This window comes from Hevea brasiliensis, chromosome 1, assembly GCF_030052815.1.
Source record: "Hevea brasiliensis isolate MT/VB/25A 57/8 chromosome 1, ASM3005281v1, whole genome shotgun sequence".
Taxonomy (NCBI): domain Eukaryota; kingdom Viridiplantae; phylum Streptophyta; class Magnoliopsida; order Malpighiales; family Euphorbiaceae; genus Hevea; species Hevea brasiliensis.
This window is the reverse complement of record NC_079493.1, coordinates 112,345,901-112,367,749: the sequence shown is the minus strand read 5'-3', so window position 1 is coordinate 112,367,749 and position 21,849 is coordinate 112,345,901. Positions and strand designations below refer to the sequence as shown.

The 21,849-nt window shown below is 31.5% G+C and overlaps 1 pseudogene; it reads right to left on the bottom strand.

The window, feature by feature from the left end:
* Positions 1 to 8,566: 8,566 nt before the first annotated feature.
* Positions 8,567 to 11,692, bottom strand: LOC131179919 (F-box protein CPR1-like; annotated as a pseudogene).
* Between the last annotated feature and the right edge of the window lie 10,157 nt (positions 11,693 to 21,849).

The following is a 21,849-nucleotide window of genomic DNA, read 5'->3' as shown; positions in this document are numbered from 1 at the left end:
CCGATCTGATCCCTAATCGAACCCAAATTCCACCAATCTCTTCCGTCTGAACCTTATTACTATCTGCTCTATGGCCAATTTTCGCAATTGAGCTTACTTGTATGATCTCTTCTTCCCATGTTTCTAGAACTTTCCCTTGTCACAAAATTGAAATGACCGAATTTCTGCTAACCGATGCGTCACCTAGGGCCTTGTGAGCATTTAATGCTTGGACTAGTATAAATAGGAGGGGGGTAGCCATTTGCACACTTATGCCTTTTTTAATTTTTCTAAGCAATCTAACACTCTCTCTTAGTTTTTGCATTTTTCGGCATCGATTTATACTCTGTTAAGGGTCTTGATCTTTTTTCGATAAAATTTATCGCTGATGTTCGAAAATAAGTGGCACCGAAGGTTAGAGAGTTGCGAGCCCCTCTTCTATTCACTTTTTATGGACCTCGGAAGAAGGCAATGTGACTAGGCCAAGTGGGCGATCTGAACCCGTAATGGACATCATCCCAATCTCTAGTCAGCTAGCCGGGTCAAAACAAGCACAAGCTTTGACCACGAGGAAAGAAAATCTACTTATGGATGAACTGTCATCGGTCCTCAAGGAAGCCGAACTCCAATCCATTAGCTAAGAATATAACCTCCAAATCTACTCTTTCTAGCTAATTAAATGCCATGAGGGTCTTCGAGCCGATCACTTCTTTGACGAAACCGATCGGATTATGGTGTATGAAGAGCAATTAAAAATCGGGCTTCGATTTCCCTTGGATGAATTTTATAAAGACGTTTTGAATTTTCATCGAGTTAGTGTAGCTCAAGTGCATCCTGAACTACATAGGCTTGCTCGGCAAAAAGATGATGAATATTGGTTTTTCCAAGCCAAGCCAAATTGTGGGTTTTTCACCGATCTCCCATCTTCAGTAAAGAACTGGAAAGATCAATTTTTCATACTGAGGAGTAAAGATCCCAATGGCTTCGAGGGTGTCCCATATAACTGGAATTATTTGGTCCCTAAAGCACTCAAGAAGATCGCTCTGAACAATGATGAGGATGACATGGTAAAGGAATTGAAGAACCAGGTGATCACTCACAAATATTCATGTTCGGATGTGATTATGGCCGAACTAAAATGGTGGATGATGCGAGTGATCGCCTGCGAAGACTACCAACTACAACTCTCTGACCTCAGCCTCGGTAAAACCTGAACCTTAGGTCTTCGAGTCTTAGCAAACTCACTACTTATTTTATGTGCAGGTATGGCTAGGGACAAATCTACAAAGGAGAGTCGTAAGCGAAAGAGGGAGCTCGCCCAAAAAGTGTTAGAGATGAAAGAGGTTGCTGCTGCTGCTGCTCAGAGACAGGCTGTGGTGGAAGTGCAGAGCTCTCCATTTCGACCTCAAGAATGGCCAACCTCAGAGGTAGAGGTCATTACATTGGAGCCTCCTATTCACCCTACTGAACCTCCTCCTCCACCTTCAGCCTCTTTAGATGCAGAGGGCTCAAGTTCCTGGGCCGCTCAGGTTCTACTTCAATCACTGGAGATGAATTGCTCAGTCCAGGGAAATCCTAATCTAGCTAAAGTTTTGGGCACTTCAATTTGTTTTCCAGAAGATCAGAATCGAGTGGCCCAAGACAGCATCAATGATCTCCTGACTCAGACAATGAGCTTGGGCTTGGAGGCGGTTGCGAACCAATAAGTAATCAGAGAGAAAGCCCATCTCCTAAGGAGGGAGATCATCAAGGCGGTCCAAGAAGTGGCAGCTATAAAGACCCAACTATCGGCTGCTAATGATCGGCTCACTGACTTTAAAGGTCAGATGAGGTCTTATGAGGAAAGAATGGCTCAGTTGGAGAGGGAGCTTGAAGATGCTTAGGCCTATCGGGCTGCCGATCTAGCCCAATTCTCTAAGGAGATAAAGGCCAAGGAGGATGAAGCTTTGGTGAAGGAAGTCGATGCCTATGTGAATGCCCTTAGCGATCTTCTAGCCGAGCTAGTGAAGCGCTACCCAGAAGAAGACTTCACCTCATTGGAGAAGCTCGTCCCTGGCATTGAGGCCCAGAATGAAGAGGAAGAAGAGAGAAAGGAGGGAGAGAACATTGAAAATGTACCTGAGGAGCAGGCTTGGGAAGACCCTCCTATTGAATGACTTGTATACTTTATTTCTTGAAATGAATTTTAAAGTTTTTGTGATCAATTCTTGATGAGATTGGAAAATATCAAACTAAGCATGGATGAATACTGAATCAACTCCCAACTGATTGGATGAGCTCGAACATAAAACCTAAGATCGATTATTGATCATAAAACATGACTGCCTAAAGAGATCGAAGAATCTTGTGATCAAAAATCGATTAAAACTTAGAAACATTTTAAATAAATTTGAGAATTGGTCCTAGTCTAAATTTGTTAAGTTCGGGACCACTTGTTTAAAGATAGGATAAAACACTAACTTGGTTAAATACTTGAACAATTCGGGAAAGATGCCTGGTCATGAATTTACTCGTAATTTGGGATTTTGAACACAGAGAGATCGAGAAATCAACAAAATGTAAGATTAGGTGTTCTAAAGATTCGACGCCAATCTGAACAAGTCGAATAAACGGAGAGATCGAAGAAATTTTGATTTGAACGCTCCTAAGGTCAAATAAACTTGTAATTTATTATTTATCTGTGATTATCAATTCAGGGAAAATGACCTGTGGTCAGGTAACTGGTTGAGATTGGATAAACACCTTCAAGAGAGATCGACTAAATTGCAATCCTTATTAAAAGGTGTATATTAATTATACAAGTTATGCCTTCGAAGATCGGCCAAAATATGGTGTCTATAGTAAACATCCTCTAAATACCTGAGGAGGAGAATCAAAAAGCTAACAGTCTGGCCAAAGCAGCGGCAGTGGGCGAACAACACTTCTCACAATTGATCCCATTAGAGGAGATTACCATGCCAACAGTTGATAGCGAAGAAGAAGTTCTCCCTATTAAAATTAGAGAAACATGGATGATGCCAATCTTCTGTTACCTCAACCAAGGCATGCTCCTAGAAGATCAACTCAAAGCCAAAAAAATTGTACAAAGATTAGCAAGATACAGTATACTCGATGGATAGTTATACAGACAGTCTTACCTCTAATCATGGTTAAAATGCATCAAATGAGAAGACGGTTTGTTAGTACTATTTAAGATGCATGAAGGGTTGTACAGCGCCCACGAAGGAGCAAGAATGATCTCGAAGAAAGCATTTAGGCAAGAATTTTTCTAGCCCACAGAAGCATAAGACGCTAAAGAGTTAGTCCAGAAATGTCAAAAATGCCAAGCACACAAGAACATAACTCGACAGCTAGCAGAGATACTTTCAACCATCGATAATCCCTGGCCTTTCTATCAATGGGGCATTAACATATTTGACCCATAGAGCATCAAGATCATGCAAATTCATCATCATCACCTTCAATCACTTTACCAAATGGCCGAAAGCAGAAGCATCACAGCATGTAATAGTAGACTGAGCAATGACTTTCGTCAGAGAAAATATCTTCTATAGATTCAGAATTCCCAAAATCATTATAATAGACAATGGCACATAGTTCGCTAGCAAAAAATTCAAAAGGTTGTGCACCAAGTGGGGGATAGACCTTCGCTTTACTTTAACTTACCACCCTCATATAAATGGGGTGACCAAAGTCACGAACTGATCAATTCTTCATGGACTTAAAAAGCGATTAGGAGAAGCTAAAGGAGTATGGCCCAACCATCTACCGAATGTCTTATGGGCCTACCAAACCACACCAAGAATAATAACAGGAGAAACACCATTCTCACTTGCATATGGATCAGAAGTAGTAATACCAGTAGAAGTCAACATTCCATCGACTCGAATAGAACACCCCAACGAGGCTTTGCAAGAAGATGAACTACGACTGAACCTTGACATAGCAGAGGAGCTCAAAGAAACTGCCTTCATTCGGATGGCACAGTACAGATAGAAAATGATGAACATGCATAATAGGAAAGTTAAGAACTGATCATTCATGGCAGGAGACCTAGTTATTAAATGAGACAACGTCTCAGGAAGATTAGCAAAAGCTGAAAAATTAGGATGCAATTGGATCAGACGTTATGTAATTTTAAAGTTTAACCGCCCATAAACTTATAAGTTAGAAGAGACCAGTGGAAGAATACTACCCCAAACTTGGAATATATGTAATCTTCAAAAATATTATTAATAAAGAAATTATTTACTTCTTCAAAAATCTATCTAAGGGTGCTTAGCCCATCCACGATGATAGTCCACCAGGCTAAAATAATCTAAAGGGTGCTTAGCCCATCAACGGCAATAGTTTGCTAGGCTAAAATAATCTAAAGTGTGCTTAGCCCATCCACGGTGATAGTCCACCAGGCTAAAAAAATCTAAGTGATGATTAGCCCATCCTCGAAGGTAGTCCGCTAGGCTAAATCAAATCGAAGATATTTACAAACCCAAGTAAGTTTAGCTTGGTCGCCAAACAATGGCATTTTTTAGAAAACACGTTAACGAGTAACTCAACTAAAATAAAGGCAAAATGCAATTATTTTTCCAAAATTAAATTACCTTCTTTATCCGAACAATTAAAGATGATTGCTATTTAATCAAATAATTTGGAAATTACCTTATGTCTATCAAATCAACTCGGCTGGAGGATCCAAGCAATAAGAATTCAACATATAAGAGAATGAACAAAAGTAACTTCTTTCATTTATAATATAAGTTTTCTACAAAGTCATTACAAAAGTTTTCAAGCAAAGGGGCTTACATCATCACCTTCGCCTCCTTGCCCGCCCTCCTTATCTTTCTCTCCTTCTCTCCCTCCAAGTTCCTCTACCCAGGAGAAATCATCTCTCAAATAGCACTTCTACAACTCAATGACCATGTTATTCTGTGATTTCACATAAATCTCAACAATCTGGTCATCGGTCGCAGCTAGCTCTTCCTCCAAAACTTTAATTTTCTTAGTTAAGTTTTCTTATATAGACGAGTGACTCTCTCGAGTAGCAGCCAGTTCATCTTGAAGAGTAGTAAATTGATCCTTTATTTGTTATAGCTAGCCCTCCAAGTCTTCGGCTCTCTTCTCAGAAGCAGCCACGGCATTAGCAAGTAAATGAAGCTCAGTCTCCTATGAACCAACTTGGCCATGTAAAGCTCGATTCTTTTCCTATAGAATTTGAGTATAGGCTAGTTGTTCCATGAAAAGAGACACTGAGCGAAGGGCCAGGTCATTATCATGCTCCCCCTCCAGCCATGCCTAGTCGAGCGAAAGTTTATACTTCTTGGCAAACAAGTTAGCTAGTTTAAAATTATCTACCACAAATTCACTGGCCAGAGCTTGTTTGATCAATTATTTGCATGGTGGAGAAGGGCGAGGTACAACTTCAGTCCTGGAAGTCTAGGTTTCTAGAGTAGGAACACTTGAAGGAGGGGAAGGAGGTGGGTTAACCCTCACTCATTTAGGATTTGATGAGGAAGCATCCTTGATCGAACGAGTAGCCTTTTTCTTCTTCTAAATCAGTAGTTCAATATTTTTTGCCCGGCTTCCCATATCTGCAAAAAGAAAAGAATTTCAAAAGTAAAAATAAACTAAGAGAAGAAGCAAACGTTTTATCCTCAAGAGGCAAGTTATTATAATGCTCAGTCGCCACAGGATTCCCGGTTACATAAGTCGACTCCCACCATCTAGATTTGGCTTTCAGCAAAACTTTTATTAATATCTTGTCATCTCGAACAAGGGCTTTTATTTCCCTTACTATCACATTTTCTTTAACGTTCAATCTCAGTTTGCCAGACCTTTTGTCCGCCAGACAATTCCAAGACGTTCGGATCCCACCCCTTTGCTCGTCGACTGTATCCTCTACAAAAAAGAATTTATCTTTCCAATTTTTCAATGGAGAGGGAAGCTCGACAAATAATCCCATCTCTTTCTGAGCATGAAAATGCTAATATTCCTCATTCTCTCAAACATTGAGCTGAAAAAATGCAAAAAAGATACGTACAACCTCTTTCTTTGGCATAAAGCTTGAAATCTAGAAAGTAGCCTCCAAGAATTAAGATGCATTTGAGATATGAACACTTGGTAATACTTCAAAATTTCCACATCCAAATGGTCTAATGGCAAGCATAGGTATGACCTCAACTGCTCTTTATATATCGCTACTCGTACAGGTTGTAAAAATGTATTATCAGCTTGCTCGTTTGCTCTAGTGAGTGAGAGATGATATTATTCAGTAGATATCCTATAGGTTTTGGAAAATTCCAGAAGATCCCACCCAGTGAGAGAAGATAAGGTCTCAGAAACCCCCCTTAGCACGTTTCCTCCCGACGAATTCGCTTCAGCACCCGAAACCAAACTAGCAGCATTTGGACCTATAATCTCAGGAAACTCCACCATTTCTGCTGGATTTTCATCGGAAAACAGTTTGCAGGTACTCGAATTCTAACTATAGATAACTGCAGGTGATCGGATAGTGGCACTTGAATCACCGATGTCGCTCAAATCACTCATTTTCTCATAAGAAATAAAAAGAAAATAAGAAAATACACATTGCAATGCAAAAAATATGTTCAACAGAGTAGCTAAAAGGAAATCGAAGACAAAGAAGAAAGCACTGCTGGGGATTTCAGATAAGAGAAAAAACTAAAGGACAAATGTAAAAAGAAAAGAAAGAGAAGAAGGGGTTTTAAAGGAAAGAGGAAATTAATTACTCTGATAAACAAACCATCACCTGTCACCTTCTCGCTTACCAAAGAAATTTTAAATAACACCACCTCACAATAAATGAACACCTGACAACTGTGCCCAAAAGTTATAAACACAATAACCAAAAAAGTCACGAGCAGTCATATCACACTATGGTTGGGCGAACAAACAGAGCAAACATAAATGTACATAATACCAGAAGGAGGGGGACTAATGATACTACCCACCCAAAAAATCAAAGTCAAATAGACAAAGTTATATCCAGCATGGAAAGTCAAAGACAGAAATACTTCCAACGTGGCAGAAAAGAAAGTTGAACGGAGGTGTAGATCAAAAGAACTGGGCAAAGACAAAGACAAAACAAAAGCTTTGTTTGCCCAAAATAGCGAACAGAAGCCATACCGAATAAATAGTTGCAGTAATTGGTAAAGATTGGATTTCACAGACTGAGCAATAATCACGCATGCAATCCGGTAGAGAGCAAATTTTATGGAAATCACCTTAGAGATTTAGTCAAGATCACTGCCATAAACAAAGTAATGACTATTTTCTAAAAAAGCCTATAAATACCAACTAAAAGAGAAGAAACAGGTATGCTTACTATCTCTACAATTCTTTGTTACTAAAGAATTTTCTAATCTCTCTCTCTAGAATTAAGATCTCTGACTTGAGCATTGGAATGGCCTACCAGTGAGCATTGGAGCCATCTACCTCATCCTTCTTTCTTATTGCAGGTCTACGTATCATTAGGGTCAAGACAACAAAGACCACCGGTAGCATCAGCTAGTTTTGCATCTTCTTCTGTTCAGTGCCTGATGAAAACAGGCTTTCCATGCCACTTAACAATCACAGTGGTGCCTAATGAAAATAGGCTTGCTTGGCTCAATGCCTAAGAGATCAACCTCAAGGGAGGTAAGTGCAAGAACATCCTTACTAGCAGACATGCTCAGCACAAACTTGAGGATAAAGACACTAATCAATGAAGCATATACAAACTGGCCACCAAGTAAGGACAAAATATGCAAATGCCAATTTGCTGAGGTCACCTAAGGGGAAACACTCATGGTTGTAATCATAAACTATCTTTGAAGTGGGGTTCTTAACAGTTGCCACTTATGCTGGAATATCTAAAGAAATGCTGTCTTCATTTTTTATAATGAGTGATTTAGAAGTGAAACCTGAAACCAAGTTGTAATTTCTTTTTAATCTTTTTTTTTCCTTTTACAATTAGAACAAAGGTTTTTTTTCTTTTATTGTAATTATTTATAACACTTTTTTTACTTTTCATCTTATTATTTTTATTTTTAATTATTATTTTATAATAACATTTTATTTTTATTTTTTATTAAAGTTTGTAATATTATAAATAATATAAATTTTAAAATATATATATTATATAAGAAGGTCAATGATAAGGAAATATATTATTATTATTATTATTATTATTATTATTATTATTATTATTATTATTATTATTATTTCTAATGATATAATTTATAAAATTTAATCACTTACCCCTATTTATATTTTATACGACTTCTCAAATTCAATTTAAATTCTTAAACCATAAACCAGATGTGTTACAGTATTTATTAAGCTATTAATAGGATGGTAAACGAATTAAAGGATATTTGAATTTTGGGTAAAAAATAATTTAGTCTCTAAAATTTGATAAAACTTCTAACTTAGTCCCTAGATTTGTAAAACTAAGCAATTTAGTCCCTAAGATTTGACAACACCTATAATTTAGTCCCTATAGTTAGAATTTTGTTAAGTTATTATTAATATTAGCAAAAATGACTAAAATGCCATTATCTCTATTTTCAATCTAAAAACAATTAAGTCCCTAAAATAGCTTACCGTTACTTGACAATCCTAATGGTTGGCTCACATTTTAAGGCCATGCTATGGTGAATAATTTAGTCCAAGACTCTTTAACACTATATTCAAGCAATACCCTTAACTCAACATGATTATCATCAGAGAGGGACAGAGCAACATACTAATTCAAGGAAAAAGTTATCGTCAAGAATTGCAAGAACTGATAGCATCATGTAGAGCTATTGTTTTAATAGCATCCTTTGCTCAATTCAAAAGAAATGATTACATCTTTCCAATTATCGTCTTGTGCACACCAATGAAATGTACCATTTGCACCCGTATGCCCTCTACCATAATAATAAGAGATGTCATCATATGTATAAGAAGGCAAGTGACAAGAATTTAAATTGACATTAACTTTTCTCTATGTATCATCCCTCACGCTATATATCCTGACCAAGTAATCCCATTGGGAATTAAGAGATAAATATTCAAAAATCCTAAGTGCTTTACAATCACTAGTTCTTGTGTCAAATCCAAATTCTACTATTTCCAATGAAATAGAATATAAAGGAGGATGCGAAACATTGGATTGAGGTAGGATCTTAGTTTTGGTGGTTGTAGGGTTCCAAAGAACAATATTACTCTCATAGTTATAAATATCATCCCATACATTTAGCAAACGCTCAAAGAAATATACATAACAAGGACAAATTAAACCATTTTAGCAACAACCAACTATGTCAATAAATGAACATTTTTCAATTATATCTTTTGGATATGGTATCTCCTAAGGAGCAGACATGTCAAATGTATATGTTAGAGTCCAAGTTAAACTAGAATTAGGAAATTAGATAAAATAGGAAGTTTAGTAAACTTTAAATTATGAAATTTAATAATTAAAATCCCAAAAGGACTAGGTTTTATTGGCCTATATATATAAATAGTTGTTTGGCCATTATATTGTATTATAGAGAGCTCACAAAATGGAGAGGTGTGTCAAATTCCATGAGTTTTATTTGGGTGACTTATAAGGGTGAGAAAAATAATTAGTGATTGTAATTATTTTTCTTTTACAGTGGATTTGTTGATAGAGTAGACTTACGCCGAACCACATTAAATTTTGTGTTCCTTAATTTGTGTGGGTATGATTTTCACAACAAATGGTATCAGAGCTGTGATTTGAGATGTCAAAGATGGTGAGCACAAAATTTGAGATGGAGCCATTTAATGGGAAAAAAAAAATTCAATCTATGGCAAAGCACTATAAAGGATGTCCTTGTACAATAGGGATTAATCAAAGCATTGAATAAAAAGCAATTGGCAACCATGAAAGATGATGATTGGGAGGAGCTTCAACAAAGGGCAATGAGTATGATTAGATTGACATTAACACCTGATGTGAAGTATAATGTCTTGGAGGAGACCTCGTTAATTGTTTTGTGAAAGAAATTGGAGAACCTATACATGTCAAAGTCACTCACAAATTACTTATACTTGAAGGAGTTGTGCCAACTCAGAATGAATGAAGGTATTAATGTATGGGAACACCTTAATGTTTTTAATAAATTAATTACCCAATTAGCTGGTGTTGGTATAAAGGTAGATAATGAAGATAAAGTTCTCTTACTTCTAACCTCTCTCCCACAATCTTATAAAAGCTTAGTGACAGTCCTAACAATTAGAAAGGAGACTTTGAAGGTGAAAGAGGTTACCGTAGTTATCTTGGATGATAAGAAGTTTAAGAAGATAGGTAGTAGTAATGAAGGTGGAGCTTTTATTGCTGGTTCTAGTAGTGGTAGAAGCAATCCACGTGGAAACAATCGAAGAAAGAATAGTAGATCGATCTCGAGACCATGAGTAGACCTTAAAAATAGAGAATACTATTTCTGTCATGAGAAGGACCACATTTAATACATTGTATGAACATGAAGGAAGATCTTACAGAGTTTAGACAATTCAAGAAGAGTCACGAAAAAAAAAAAAAGGAACTACTGCAATTACAATGAATGATAGTATTGACGGTGAATGTTTGAATGTGGATGATGATAAGGAAAAGTCAAAATATCCATTATAAGATGAGTGGTTAATGGATTTTTCTTGCCTATTTCATATATGCTTAAAGAATGAGTGGTTTGATGTTATTGAAGAAAAGAAATGAGAAAAAGTGAAGCTAGCCAATGGGAACAAGATGGAGATTCATGGTGTTAGAAGAGTGAAGATCAAATTACATGGTGATCGTATGAAATTGTTAGATGGAGTAAGGTATGTTCCTAAAATAACACAGGAATTTAATTTTCTTAGGTAAGTTAGATTCTTTGAGTTATGAGTATTCAATTCATAGTGGAGTCATAAGAGTAAGTCGAGGTGCTCTTGTAATCATAAAGAGTGAAAAGATTGGTATAAAGAATTTCTACAAATTGAAAGGAAGCACATTGATTGGAAGAATACAAGGCAAAAGGCAACATCAACAATCAAGAGTCCAAGGAAGCACCCAAGCGAAAGTTAACTTTTGTAGAAGTTGTGAAAACTAATTCTATTTTTCTTGAAGGTGGAGATTGTTAGAGTCTAAGTTAAATTAGAATTAGGAAATTAAATAAAATAAAAGTTTAGTAGGATTTAAATTATGAAATTTAATAAATTAGAATATCAAAAAGGACTAAGTTTTAGTGACCTATATATATGAATAGTTAGTTGGCCATTATGTTATCTTGTAAAGAGCTCACAAAATTGAGAAGTGTGTTGAATTTTGTGAGTTTTATTTGGGTAACTTGTAAGGATGAGAAGAATAATTAGTGATTGTAATTATTTTTCCTTTATAATAGATTTGTTGGTGGGATAGACTTACGCCGAACCACGTTAAATTTTATATTGTTTAATTTACGTAGGTGTGATTTTCACAATAGTATCGCGGGAGAGGAAGGAAGAAAAAAAAAAACAAAATCCCTGGAGTCATAATTCTAACGTTTGACAAGGATAGGGGGATTGGCATTCAAATCTTCAGAATCATAGTGGGTTTTTATATATAAAATTTGGATCAGAAAAGAGAGCACACCAAGATTTACAAACGCACCTAAATCTGAAGAGAAATGACGGGTAATCTAAATAAGATGTTGAGTACCAAATCTTTAGGCAGAAAATCAACAACCATGGTAGATAGCTAGAAGAAGAGAGAGTCTTAAGCTTTAGAAGAAATCCCACTTCTCACTAGATATATGAATTGAGGGATAAATTTTGACAACAATCCCTCAACTTAAAAATGTAACATAAAACCCCATTAACTTTCAAATTTTACACAGTAAAATCCTTCTAACCTCCAATTACCAGTTTTTCAGTTAGACGCTGACCTAGACAGTTCCAGCATGGAACTTAATCAGTATTTCTCTTTTTTCTCTTAAGCTATATGTGAATTGAATCCTTCTTCTCTCTATAGATAGAATAATTTTTCATGAGTAAAAAGAATAATTTTACACTTTGCATAAAAGAGGAGAGAAAAATGTTAACTAAGTGCCATGCAGGAGGTATTCACATTAGTTTTTAACTGAAAAATTAGTAATGGAAAGTCTGAGAAATTTTACTGCGTAAAATTTGAAAATTTAGGGAGTTTTATGTTACATTTTAAAGTTAAAGGACTCTAGTATTACAACTATATAAATTCAGGGACAATTGTTGAAATTTATTCATGAATTGAGACCCATGAATTCTTAGCCACTAAGACATCCTATATGGAAACATCCAGTCGTATACGAATTGTTTTTACACCAATTCTATCAGGCTGCCATACTCGTCCACTTAAGAGAAAAGCATACGTGGCACCCAAAGAAAAACAAAAATCAATCAAATATCTAAATTAGCTCGAGCCAAAATGCACCATTTTTGCCAGATATCTTGTCAATTCCAGTGCTGATCTGATCTAAGTGATGTGGAGGGAGAATTGGGTGCCGATCGTTGTGATTAGAAGTAAGAGTCCGGAATGTGTATCCATACATAATAGATATCGCAAGATAGCTGCTTGTGAAATAGCCAAGACGTCCAAATCTCGCACATGAAGAAGCGAGAGGACGCTGCAGCAGAGAAGGAAGAGGTTTTGAAAAAGAAGGAGAGAATACCTGCGGAATTGGTTGAAATGGGTAAGTTGAAGCAGAGAGCTTGGAAAGCAATTTGATTTCTGAAAGCTGCAGGCATTAGCTAATGACTGGAATTTAAAACGTGTTTTGCAAAAGTGGCAAACGCACCGTTAAAGTGATATTTCAGTTTTCTTTCAACTGTTCAAAATATCCACTGAAGATAATCCAGTACAATAATTATTAATTAAGGATGGTAAATGAATCAAAGGATATTTGACTTTTTAAGTTAAAAGTTAATTTAATGAGTCATTAGCTAATTATCATTTTTAATGTTAAAGTACAATTTAAGACAATGTAATGAGTCATTAGCTAATTATCATTTTTAAGGTTAAAGTATAATTTAATTTATAAGTTATAGAATATTTATAATTTTTTCCTTTCGTGAAATGCAAGCATACATGAGAACATAAGACTTACTATACCAACACTCACTTCCAAGCAATTACTGATTAAGAGGAGCCTTGGCAACACTTATGAACCCACACACACACGTCCATAACCGATGTGAAAGCCCGAAGGCTCAGCCTCACTAAGCACCCCTAATAGACACGCCCGTTAACTCGCGAATCTCAACCACTGGGCCACATCGGACATTCGTCTCATCCTCTCAGGTTTTAGCTTTTTCTTTCGTGAAACACACATACACATGAGAACGTAAGACTTACTGTACCAACATTCACTCCCAGGTAATTATTGACTGAGAGGAGTCTTAGCAATGCTTATGAACCCACACACACACGTTCACAACCGATATGAAGCCCAAAGGCTCATAGAATATTTATAATTTAATTTTTATAGTTTTAGAAATATTTTATAATCTCTAACTTTGATTTTGATTATTAGTCTATCTTTTTGTTGAAATTTTTTATTAAATAATGAATTTTTTTTACTTGTAAATAGTAGGGGTAAGTACTAGGTAACCGAAATAAACTGAATTTTTAATTAATTGAATTGTTAATATACTGTAAAATTATTAATCAAATCGAAACTGAAGGAAAATTAAAATTAACCAAAATCAAAGATATTCGGTCAGTTATAACCAAATTAACGGATAAATTTTGACAACCGTCTCTAAACTTATCTAGTATAATATTATAGTCCTTCAACTTAAAAATGTAACATAAAGCCCCTTCAATTTTTAAATTTTGCACAGTAAAATCTCTCGAACCTCTAATTGTTGCTTTTTCAGTTAGACGCTGACCTGAACAGTTCTAGCGTAGAGCTTAGTCAATATTTTTATTTTCTCTCTCAAGTTATGTGTAAATTGAATCATTTTTCTCACTGTAAATAGAATGATTTTTCAGGTGCAGAAAGAATAATTTTACAATTTGAATAAGAGAAGAGAGAGAAATGTTGACTAAAAGCCATACGAAAGCTGTTCAAATCAGTTTTCACCTGAAAAATCAGTAATTGAAAGTTAGATGAATTTTACTGTGTAAAATTTAAAAATTTAGGGGTTTTTATGTTACGTTTTAAAGTTTAATTACAACTATATAAGTTCATGGATAGTTATTGAAATTTACCCATGAATTAACTGGAATATATATATATATATATATATTTATAATTTTTATTTATAAAAAATAATAAATATGATTTAATATTAATAAAAAGATAATTATAAGTTAAATATTATTAAAAAATTAAAAATAATATTTATAAATAATATATTATTAACAAAATTATAATTAATATAAATTTAATTAGTTTAGTTACCAAATAAAGGTAATTGAATAGCTAATCGAAAACTAAAAATTTTTAATATTATCAATTAAAATTAAATCTCATCAAATTTATTATTATCAAAATAATCAAATTTCATCAATTTGATTCAATTATTCAATTATAATAGAGTAATGTACACCCTAGTTATAAGGACGAATTTTTTTATATATACCTAATGCATCTTTCAATCTTTTTATTTAATGTAATTAAATAGAAGTGAACCCTCGTTATGACAAATTTACTTATTATAATTTATCTATTAAACGTTAAAAAAAAAAGGCTTTTGTTTTTTAAACGGAATTTTTTTTTTTACGATTTTTTTTATGGAAGATCAATTAGCTTTTTATCTTTTTTTGGTTTTTAATTTGTAATCTGATTATATTTTGTAAATAGAAATATAAAAATCCTTAACGTTAGTAGCCTTCCTGTTAGATTAGTGTTCCTAAAATTTTATTCAATTGAGTTTCTATACTAATTAAGTAATTAATATTTTTATAGTATTTAAATTGAGCAATTATACAAAATAAATAAGGGTATTTTTACCCATTTAAAAGTTTGTCTTGCTAGTCTTTTCTAAAACATGCATTATATGTTATTGTTGTTGTTATTTATATTCGTGATTTAATTTTTTTTATATATAATTGTTAATTTTTTATATATGATATAATATTATCATAATATTATAAACATTATATTTAATTATTTAAATTAAAATATTAATTTAAATGTTATTTTAATTAATTGTCTAATAAAAATGTTTATTAATTTAAAATTATTATATTTTTTATTGGATCATATTTTATGAATGTATGTGCTATATGTAAAAATAATATAATTATAAAATTAAACGTAATATAAAAAATATAAATGTGTGAAGATATTTAAAAATTAAAATAAAATAATAAAAATACAAATTAGTTAATTGAATTAAATTTGTTAAAATTTTATTATTTTATTTTTTTAAAAACAAGTTTTATTTGCCTACATTTTTTTAATTTAAAATAATAACTAGATTAATGTGAAAGAAAATTATTTATAAAATTAGAAAATAAAGTATTTTTAAAATATATTTTATAGTTTAGTATATTATCATTATAAAATTTTCATTTTTATTATATAAATATCTTAAAATTTTTATATTGTCATATCGTTTAATACAAATAATTTTAAAACTTATTTAATATGTTTAATAAGAATTTTTATTTTTTAAATTATACATTATTTTATATATGTTAAAATACATTATTATAGATTAAAATATAAATTTAATCATGAATTTTTAATTAATTCTTATTAATTGTATAATTAGTACTCTCAAGTTATAAATTTTTTTTTCTTCTTTTCTTTATCATACCTTTCTTTCATTTTGTTATTTTAAAAATCTAAAACATAACAATTTAAAATTAATATTAAAAGAAACATAACTTTTCACATAAATACATGAAAAAATATATTTAGACTTTCTTATAACCTTATAATTAAAATCAACAACCTAACTATAATTATCTAATAAATTAAAAATAAAAAATATGTTCATGCACATAACGATATTAACAAATTATAATTAATATACATTTAAACTAAATAGACTCAAGAAAATCAAAATCTCTATAATCACATGTAAAATGCACCTTTTTTATATAAAAATGATATTAATCATCTCAATTATTAGAAGATGCATCAATATTATATATAAAAAAATGGAAAATCAATAAGTCCTAGTCTATATAAATATAATTTAATTTGTAGAAATATTGATTTTATTTGATATTGGTAATAGTAACAAAAACCTAGTAATCACATTCACATGCAACTCACCTCGTGAGAATAATATCAATGACATAAAAACTCAAAAAAAAATTTAAAGACTTATAAATAGATTTTTTTTTCAATTAGAGAAACAAAAAGACATATAAAAATTTAGTGAAGAAAGAAAAAAATCACATTACATTTTAAAGTTAATTAAGTCTAAGTCTTATTATATGAAAATAGAGTATGTAAATGTAAAAACTATCTATTATTAATATTTAAAAAAAACAGCTACAAATTTATAATAATTAAAATATTTATCATTGAATAGGATTATAATTTTATTTCTATGGATATAAATACAAAATTTTTATTAATTAAATATTTAATTTTTAATAATAATTTTATAATTATATTGATTAAATAATTAATTTTTAATAATAATTTTATAATTTAATATTATAAATTTATAAATATTTAAAATAATTAAAAAAATAGTATAAATGAGATTCGATTTTTAATGTTGTTTATTATTTTTATTGTATAAACTAAATAATATTTAAAGAATTAATAATACTTATAAACATCGTTTTGAAACCTAAACCAACCCGGACAGTCGAACCGTGAAAATCATTAACTAATTCATTAAATAGTTCAGCGCACCTTCAAAACTTGCATATCAATAAAACCGGAAAAAACCTGACAAACGAGCCAGGTGTCTGTCAACCCTTTGTGGATTTAACAAGTCAAGTAGGTCTTCATTATTACTGTTTTTTCATTCAATCAATTTAATCAAAATGACGTGATTTTGTTAAACACATACTTCTAAAAAACTAAAAAATACAACTCAAGTGCTAAACTCTTTTGTTCTTTAATTTTTAAGTTATTATTATGTTATGGTAATTTATTTTAAATATAATTTATATGAATAATATATTACGTTTATTTTTTTAATTAAATATGACGTAAAATATAATTTATAGACATTTATATTGAAAATAATAATTTATATTAAATTGATAACATTATTATGTAAAATTTTATGCTATAGTCTTATTCAACCTTGGTTCAATCTCTGCTGAAACTTAGACTATTAATCATCTGCCTTCACTGCTTTTTAGATCTGGTCGGATCTGAAAACAATGCTTATAAAATTAAAAATTAGAATTACAATAAGATTTTTAGCAAAATACTATTACTATTAAAATAATATTAAAAATTTAATTTATAGTAATTAATTATAATAATATTAAAATTTGAAATTATTTATAAATTTAGCAATTATTAATAATAAATTTATATTAAATAACTTCTTATTATTAAAAATATTAGGATGGATAATTTGTTATTAAAATTATTTAGCAATAATTTTATATAGAATAACTTCTCGGGACTGATATATTATAGCTAAGACGAATTTCGTCACTAATTTATGATATTAATGACAAATATAAACTGCTATCACTAAAAATATATTTTTATTTATATTTTTATAAATAATATAAAAATTAAAAAAATTACTGACAATACCAATATTTCATATATATATATATATAATAGATTAAAATAATATATTATATTTCACCTATTTAAATATTATTTTTAACAAGATTTCCAGGTTCAATTTAAAGGCTGTCTCTGTCTGATATAACATATTATTCTAAGGTCCAGCATAATAAACAAGGTTTGGCAAGGAAGCTCTCTAGTGGGTAGAGAGAGAAATTCTCTGTGTTTCTTCTTCTAGTTTTTTTGGATCTCGGTACAGCCAAGCTTAGAGTTTCAATCGACATCCCCTGTCCAGAGGGCAGGGGAAGGCTTGTTATGCTGATAGCGTTTTGGGCTTCTCTCCCCCTCCCTATCTGGTTTACGAATAGTGTGGTTTTAGGTTTGGTTGTTGATCTTGGGGCTTTATTGTGAGGGATATATTCAGAAGATCTATCAAGGTGTTTAAGAGAGCCTGAGTGTTTGGATCTCTTCTTGGTTTGTTGGAAATGGGTTTAGAGGCTACTGATGCTCTGTGGGAGTGTCTAAGCATGGATTTGATGTCAGAAACTTCTGGGTTTTCATAGCCTTTCCTCTATGTCTGAAGGCTGGCCCTAAAGGCTAAAAGAGATTGGAAGGCCGATGAGCTCTACGATGTCACTCTCCTGACTGTTGATGGTGTACAAACATAGGTGAGGCACTGCTTTTTGAGTAGGTGGCTGGGTCCTCTCCTTCATGTCGGCAGCACTGCAGTGAAAAGGGTGGTTTGTTTTCCTACGTGCTTAGGTTTTTTTGGGTAAGAGCTGGGCTAAGTTTCATGCAGGTTTGTGTTGGGTTTGTACTGAGCTCGTTTTAGGTCTCTTTTCTTATGTTTTGATCGTAGGCCCATTTTATGTAAGTTTGCCCTATGGGCCTTGATAACGCAAATGCTATTGCAATTCAAAAAAAATATATATTATTATAGATAAATGGAATATTTTAACTTGGACTTACTTTAGAATTCACACTTGTCACCCTAGCTATCACAAACAAATATATATAAATAGAATGATCATTCAATATTGCAAATTTGATAAACAAAATTTCAAAGCATGAAAAGCGTGTGCTCAAAAAATTAGTATGGATTAATTTTCCAACCTTTAGATTGAATCTAGAAATCATGTTAAGAGGATTTTTCTTGTCATGTACCACGTACTATTTATATATTCATGATACAATATGTATAGTAGAATTTATTTATTAAATACATATATCTTTTATATTTATATCTTAAATTCAAAATAGTAATCTAATTGATGGAAATGGGAATGCATAGTTTTAATGATTCATTTACGACGTTTGAGCATCCATTTGAAGATTTGAGGATGAAGTTAAGAGTTTGCCATTTGAAGATTTGAGGATGAAGTTAAGAGTTTACAGAAAAAATTACCCTCAAGGAGGGGAGATGACAAGTGCTGCTATGATGTTAGCATTTTACTCTAGTCAAATTAGAATATTAGATCTTTAAATGAATGCACTTTTTTTTATAAGCTTAAATGAATGCACTTAACAATTCACAAGTGTTTGCTTTTGCTTAGATATCAATGAAAATTTTGCTTTTGTAAAGCTGATATAAATATCAATGAAAATACTCTGCGTTTCTATTTCAAGCTCCTGAACCAATAAAAATAGTCTAATGGAGATGGGGGGATAAATTTCAACAACTGTCCCTAAACTTCTATAGTTGTAACATTACAGTCCTTTAATTTTAAAATGTAACATAAAACTCCCTAAACTTTCAAATTTTGTACAGTAAAATCCCTCTCACTTTCAATTACTGATTTTTCAATTAGAAACTTATATGAATAGCTTCTGCATGACACTTAGTCAACATTTCTCTCTTATCTCTTGTGCAAAGTGTAAAATTTTTCTCTTTATACATGAAAAATTATTATATCTATAGAGAGAAAAATGATTCAATTTACACATAGCTTGAGAGAGAAAAGAGAAATACTAACTAAGTTTCATGCTGGAACTGTCCAGGTCAATGTCTAACTGAAAAACTGGTAATTGGAGGTTTGAGGGATTTTACTGTGCAAAATTCGATAATTGATGGAGTTTTATGTTACATTTTTAAGTTAAGGGACTATAATGTCACAACTAGATAAGTTCAGGGATAGTTATCAAAATTTATCCGAGATAGGGTAATTATTATAAGCAGTCACTTAACTTTATAAATATTTTCATAAAAGTCATTAAACTTTAATTTCTTTCATAAAATTCACTGAATTTCAATTTGATTTTATAAAAGTCACAGTAACCAGAAATTAACGGTTTTGAGATTAGCCAGCTGATTCGTTAACTATTTTATAAATAAAATTACCTAACTAGTAGTTGTTAGTGGAAAAAAAAACAGAGAAAGGAAAGGAGTTTGACGGCCAAGGGGGTAGTTTGATGCATTTTATGCATCCTATTTTTTTTTTTTTTAAAGAAACTAATAAAATAAAGTAATTTTATTTGTAAAATAGTTGATAGATTAGCAAGTTAACCTGAAAACCTTTAATTTCCAATCATAGTAACTTTTATGAAATAAGATTGAAGTTCAATGAGTTTTATGAAATGAATTAAAGTTCAATAACTTTTATAAAAATACTCATAAAGTTGAGTGACCGCATATGATATTTACCCAATAGGGATGCAATGACTATTTTAGATGATTGTTTTACTATTTTTGAGCATCCAACACAATTGGGGTAAATTTCAATAACTATCGCTGAACTTATATGATTATAATACTACAGTCCTTAAACTTTAAAACGTAACATAAAACCCCCTAAACTTTCAAATTTTGCACAGTAAAATCCCTCTAACTTTCAATTACTGATTTTTCAGTTAAAAACTGATGTGAACAGCTCCCGCATGGCCCTTAGTCAATATTTCTCTCTCTTTTCTTATTCAAATTGTAAAATTATTCTCTCTATACCTAAAAAATTATTCTATTTACAGTGAGAAAAATGATTCAATTTATACATAACTTGAGAGAAAAAAGAGAAATATTGACTAAGCTCCACGCTAGAACTGTTTAGGTCAGTGTCTAACTGAAAAACAGACAATTAGAGGTTAGAGAGATTTTACTGTGCAAAATTTGAAAGTTAAAGGGGTTTTATATTATATTTTTAAGTTGAGGGACTATAATGTTATACTATATAAGTTCAGGGACAGTTGTCAAAATTTATCCAACACAATTGTCAACTAAGTGTTTTAAGGCTCAAATAAATTTTCAATTGATTGATTTGCATTCTGTTATATTAAAAATTTGTCAAAGTTTCTTTCTCTTTTGTCCTTTCTTAGGGTAAATGTTGAAGATGATGCCACTGACATGATTTCTGAAGGTTTTATTTTCTTTTAATATCTAACTCCTTTCAAGTTATAGGAGAAAAGAGGAATTATTTTTTCATTGTTAAGGGTTGGTATGAACACGACATGATTAAAGGTTGACACAAACACGAATGATTAATGAATCGTGTTAATTCTAAACATACCATTTTATTATATGGGTTGCACGACAAAATTAATATTAAATCATGTTGGCTTAATTTGACACGACACAACCCATTTAATATGATATAATACGAATAACTCATTTGGCATGATTTGACACAACTTGACCTATTTAACACAATTTGACACAACCAATATAACTTATTTGACATGTTTTGACATGATTCAATATTTTTAATCTTTGTAAATCAATATATTACTTAAATTTTATATATAAATTTTAATATACATAAATTTAATATGTATTAAAATATCGAATTTAATATTAAACAAACAAGCAATATTTCAAAATTTAGCTAATTAATATTCTAACAAAATTAAAAAAAAAACTTGTAAAACAATATAATTTTTAAATTGTTATATAAATTCATAAATAAAATAAATTTTTATAAAGAAAATAAAAATCAACTACAATAAACCTTTAATATAATAAATAAATAAGTTTATATTTACTAATTCATTAGTTTTTAATAATATAATTTTTAGGTTAATCAGTCAAACAGGTTGATGGGTCAAAACAGGTTTGACAAGTTTGTGTGTTAAAATGGGTTAACGGGTCGCAGGTCAACATGTGGCACGAATAATAAAACGTGTCAAATCGGGTTAACAGTCAATCCGCGACATCACACAATTATTGGCTTGTTATAAATAAGTCGACACGATTTTGACACAATACGAATAAGCC